The following is a 6124-nucleotide window of genomic DNA, read 5'->3' as shown; positions in this document are numbered from 1 at the left end:
CCGTCAGCACAGTCTCCACTTCCACTGCTATGCTGATGAAATCCAGCTCTACATTTCCACCAAATCCATCACCACTGCAACTTACTCTACCCTCACCAACTGTATCACTGAGGTTAAATCCTGGATGCAAGCAAATTTCCTCAAACTAAACTGGGAAAAATCTGATATGATCATCATCGGCCCCAAGTCCCTCACAAAAAATGCCCACAATGTCTGCCTCACCATCAATAACTCCACATTGTCTCCCTCCCCACACATCCGCAACCTCGGAGTCATTTTTGACAGCAACCTCTCTTTTGAACACCATGTTAACCACATCACCAGAACTGCTTTCCTCCACCTAAAGAACATAGCACGTCTTCGTTCACCACTCTCCTTTTCTGCTGCAGAAACTCTGATCCATGCTTTCATTACATCCAGGATTGACTACTGCAACAGCATTCTTCACGGCTCATCAACCAAAGTCCTAAATAAACTTCAATACATCCAGAACTCTGCTGCTCGCCTGCTCACCCACTCTCGTTCCCGTGATCACATCACCCCGGTCCTTCAGAAACTCCACTGGCTTCCTGTCCCTCAACGGATCCAATTCAAAGTTCTCCTCTTCACCTTCAAAGCCCTCCACAATCAGGCCCCCTCCTATCTCTCCGACCTGCTCCATCTCCACGCTCCTTCCCGAAGTCTCCGTTCCTCTGATGCGAACCTCCTGGCAGTACCATGCAGGACCAAGCACCGGACCTGGGGCAATAGAGCCTTCTCCACTGCTGCCCCCTCCCTCTGGAACTCCCTCCCCCAACAGATCCGAGACTGCACTGAACTATCAGTATTCAAATCCCTCCTTAAAACTCACCTCTTTCGAACTGCTTTTAATCTATGATTATACTGCATTTTATACCCTTGTATTGCACTGATTTTACAACTTTTAAGTCAAATGCCTCTGACATCTAATTTTTATTGCTTTCTTATTTTCTCTTATTTTTTTTATGATTATGTTCTTTTACTGATTATTTTATGCTTGTCAAGCGACTTTGAGTATCATGAAAAGCGCTCTACAAATAAAATGTATTATTATTTATTATTATAATGTTAATATACAATCGAGACTTTGATCAACATCAGATCTACACTCGATACGCATTTTATAGCCAAAAATTGTTCAACGGACTCAGCGGTAAACGGAGCCGGAGAAGGAAGCGAGGCAAAGTTCCATGGCAACGCGCCGTCAAGATGGCTGTCGTTCTCTGAGCTCTATCTTAAATCAAACTTTTTTGTTAATTTATTCACACTATTTTATGCAAGAACACTATAATTTTGAACGTGATGATCATCTACGATAGGGAGACTTTGATCAACATCAGATCTACAATCGATACGCATTTTATAGCCAAAAATTGTTCAACGGATTCAGCGGACGTCCATTTGTTTAGATTTAAACTGTTTAGCCTACCTGCTACACCTTGTGAACGGAGCCGGAGAAGGAAGCAAGGCAAAAGAGCTGGCGCACTGGTCAGGCAGAGACAACAGAAACAACAAGAAAACCGTCGCCCTCTAAGTATCCTTCTAACGAATAATGTTCATCGTAATGAACATCATAATGTTAAGACTAATATGACTATGTATATAGCTAGTGGTGACATTTTTCCCATTAGTGTACTTTCACGCCCTCGTAGCTCATTTCGGTCTAGACTCAAACAGACCATATTTCGTAGCAATTTAGTTCCAATTCAACTGATTCCCTCCTGCGATGTGATTACTGTAAGCCCAGTTACACTGAAGTTAGGTTTTATCAATATCAGATCGCTTTCACCTAAGGCGTTGCTTGTTAGTGACCTGATTAGTGATCTTAGCCTTGACATGATGGGTTTGTGTGAAACTTGGTTAAAGCCAGACGTTTTTCTCCCTTTAAATGAAGCTTTACCCCCTAACTATTCCTTTTCCTGTGCTGCTAGGGCAGCAAAGAAAGGTGGGGGTGTAGCTCTAATCTATAATACTAAATTTACTTCTAACACCATTTACCTATTTTGACTCTATTGAGTAGCTCTCTGTGAAGCAATATGGTACTGCCTCAACTTTTCTCATAGCAGTGCTCTATCGTCCCCCGGGGCCCTATAGTCAATTTCTAGATGAGTTTTCTGAATTTATCTCTGTTATTCTTACTAGAGTGGATAAAATCCTGATCTTGGGGGACTTTAATATTCACATCAATAACCATTCTGATTCACTTAATAAAGCTTTTACAACTATCATAGACACTTTTGGCTTTAACCAATATGTCCACGAACCAACTCATCTCAGTGGCAACACTTCAGATCTTATTCTAGCTCGCGGACTAGATATCTGTCATGTTATCGTCTCTCTTTACTCCGCTGCAGTTTCAGACCATTTTCTTATTACTTTCCAAGTAACTCTTCCGTTGACGCCAATTGTCTCTACCGTGGTTCGTAGCTGCCGTCGCGTTGATGCTTCCACCACTGCTGCGCTCGCTGATCTGCTTCCTACTGCTCTCAACTCTTTCAATGATCAGCAGAGATCTTTGAACGACTTGACGGACAGCATAAATTCTACCCTTCGTAATGCACTAGATATGGTAGCACCATTAACTATAAAAAATAGACGTAAACACTTAACACCTTGGTTTAATAAAGAAACCCGCACGCTGAAGCAGGTGTGTAGGAAATTGGAACGAAACTGGCGGGCAACCAAACTAGAGGTTTTTCGCCTTGCACGGCACGACAGCCTGATAGATTATAAACGCGCTCTCTACGCAGCCAGATCCGCGTATTACTCGAAAATAATTAATGTTAACAAAAATAACCCCAGGTTCCTTTTTGATACAATATCTAAACTTACCCAGAATCACTCCCCTCAATCTAGCCCTTTTACTGCAAACGATTTTGTTGAATTTTTCTCGCAAAAAATAGACTTAATTCGTCGTAATATTCAAATTAATTTATCAAATCAGACTGCCTGCACGCTCTCTGTTACTGCGCCTAAGATTAGTCAGGATGTGCAGCCTTTAACTCAATTTAACCCTATCTCTCTAGACGCGCTGTCCAATTTAGTGCACTCTGCTAAACCAGCCTCTTGCCTCCTTGATCCCCTACCTGCTAAACTTTATATGGAGCTTTTCTCGGTTCTTGGCCCAACAGTCCTAAACACTCTAAATATGTCACTTAAATCTGGTATTGTACCCTCCTCTTTTAAAACAGCCGTGATCAGGCCTTTACTTAAAAAACCACATCTTGACCCTGAAGCCTTAAATAATTATAGGCCAATCTCTAATCTCCCGTTTCTTTCTAAAATACTTGAAAAAATTGTAGCTGCTCAGCTGATAGCCCATATGTCCTGTAACAGTCTGTTTGAAATATTTCAGTCAGCCTTCAGGTGTTTTCACTCTACTGAAACCGCCCTCACTAGAGTAACTAATGATCTTTTATTAGCCATGGATGCTGGTGCTACCTCTGTTCTTATTCTGCTTGATCTGAGTGCAGCATTTGACACGGTCGATCACACTATATTGTTAAAGCGCTTGGAAAACCAAATTGGCATTCGTGGCCTGGCGCTCTCTTGGATTAAATCTTATCTCTCTGAGAGAAAGCAGTGTGTCCACTACAATAATGTGACGCATAAGCATCTTTTTAGTGATCTAACTCTAAATTTTGACAACTGCATCATCTCTCAAAACTCTTCAGCTAAGAACCTTGGGGTGATTTTTGACTCTAATCTCTCGCTAGTCACTCATATCAAGTACACAACCAAAACTGCCTTTTATCACCTCCGTAACATTGCTAAAATTAGGCCCTTTCTAAGTATGGCTGATGCAGAAACCATTGTTCACGCATTCGTCACGTCTCGCCTCGATTACTGCAATGTTCTTTACTCTGGCCTGCCTGCCTCTAGTACCAATAGTCTTCAGCTGGTCCAGAATGCTGCTGCTAGAATTCTGACCCGAACGAAGAAGTTTGATCACATTAGCCCTGTCCTGGCTTCCCTTCATTGGCTCCCAATTCATGCAAGGGCAGATTTTAAGGTCCTCTCAATAACATATAAAATTTTACATGGGCTTGCGCCTTCCTACCTGTCTGGTTTAATTATACCCTATAACCCCTCTCGCACCCTGCGCTCTCAAGATTCTGGATTATTAGTCATTCCAAGAGTTAAAAAGAAGTCCGCTGGCAACCGAGCCTTTTCCTACCGCTCTCCCTTCCTTTGGAATGGTTTACATAAAGAAGTTAGAGCAGCAAACTCTCGCAATACCTTTAAAACAAGACTAAAGACTTATCTATTTTCTCGAACTTATGCATGATATAATTTTGATTTGACTTTGTTATAAACATGTAAAGCCCTTTGAGACTATAAATAGTGATATTGGGCTCTAAATAAATATTGTTATTATTATTATTATTATTATTATTATTATTATTAACACTGACATCACAAGACCTTGTATTGCCATAGAGTTTGGAACACTGACATCACAATAGCTAGCATTCATAAAGAATCAAGAACAGTGACATCACAATACCTACCATTCCTATAGAATAAAGAACGCTGACATCACAATAGCTAGCATTCCTATAGAACTAAGAACACTGACATCACAATACCTAGAATTCCTATAGAACTAAGAACACTGAGATCACAAGACCTTGTATTGCCATAGAGTTTGGAACACTGACATCACAATACCTAGCATTCCTATAGAGTTTGGAACACTGACATTACAATAGCCAGCATTCATATAGAATCAAGAAGAGTGACATCACAGTACCTAGTATTTCTATAGAACTAAAAACGCTGACATTCAAAATACCTAGAATTCCTTTAGAACTAAGAACACTGACATCACAATACCTAGCATTCCTATAGAACTAAGAAAACTGACATCACAAGACCTTGTATTGCCATAGAGTTTGGAACACTGACATCAAAATAGCTAGCATTCATACAGAATCAAGAAGAGTGACATCACAATACCAAGCATTTCTATAGAACTAAGAAGACTGACATCACAATACCTAACATTCCTATAGAACTAAGAACACTGAAATCACAACACCTTGTATTGCCATAGAGATTGGAGCACTGACATCACAATAGCTAGCATTCATATAGAATCAAGAACACTGACATCATAGTACCTAGCGTTTCTATAGAACTAAGAACACTGATATAACAACACCTTGTATTGCCATAGAGATTGGAGCACTGACATCACAATAGCTAGCATTCATATAGAATCAAGAACACTGACATCACAGTACCTAGCGTTTCTATAGAACTAAGAACACTGATATAACAACAACTTGTATTGCCATAGAGTTTGGAACACTGACATCACAATAGCTAGCATTCATAAGGAATCAAGAACAGTGACATCACAATGGCTAGCATTCACATAGAATCAAGGACGGTGACATCACAATGGCTAGCATTCCTATAGAACTAAGAACACTGACATCACAAGACCTAGTAATGCCATAGAGTTTGGAACACTGACATCACAATAGCTAGCATTCATAAAGGATCAAGAACAGTGACATCACAATGGCTAGCATTCCTATAGAACTAAGAACACTGACATCACAAGACCTTGTACTGCCATAGAGTTTGGAACACTGACATCACAATACCAAGCATTCCTATAGAGTTTGGAACACTGACATTACAATAGCCAGCATTCATATAGAATCAAGAAGAGTGACATCACAGTAGCTAGTATTTCTATAGTACAAAGAGAACAGATGTCACAATACCTTGTATTGCCATAGAGTTTGGAACACTGACATCACAATAGCCAGCATTAATGAAGAACCGAGAGCAGTGACATCACAAAAGCTAGCATTCACATGGAATTAAGAACGGTGACGTCACAATACCTAACATTCCGATAGAATTAAGAACGCTGACATCACAATAGCTAGCATTCCTATAGGACTAAGAGCACTGACATGACAATAACTTGCATTTCTATAGAACTAAGAACACTGTTATCACAAGACCTAACATTCATATAGAATTAAGAACGCTGACATCACAGTACCTAGTATTTCTATAGTATAAAGAGAACTGATGTCACAATACCTTGTATTGCCATAGAGTTTGGAACACTGACATCACAATA

This window comes from Chanos chanos, chromosome 11, assembly GCF_902362185.1.
Source record: "Chanos chanos chromosome 11, fChaCha1.1, whole genome shotgun sequence".
In the NCBI taxonomy this organism is placed as follows: Eukaryota; Metazoa; Chordata; class Actinopteri; order Gonorynchiformes; family Chanidae; genus Chanos; species Chanos chanos.
The sequence above is the reverse complement of the archived record's forward strand: the minus strand, read 5'-3'. Positions refer to the sequence as shown.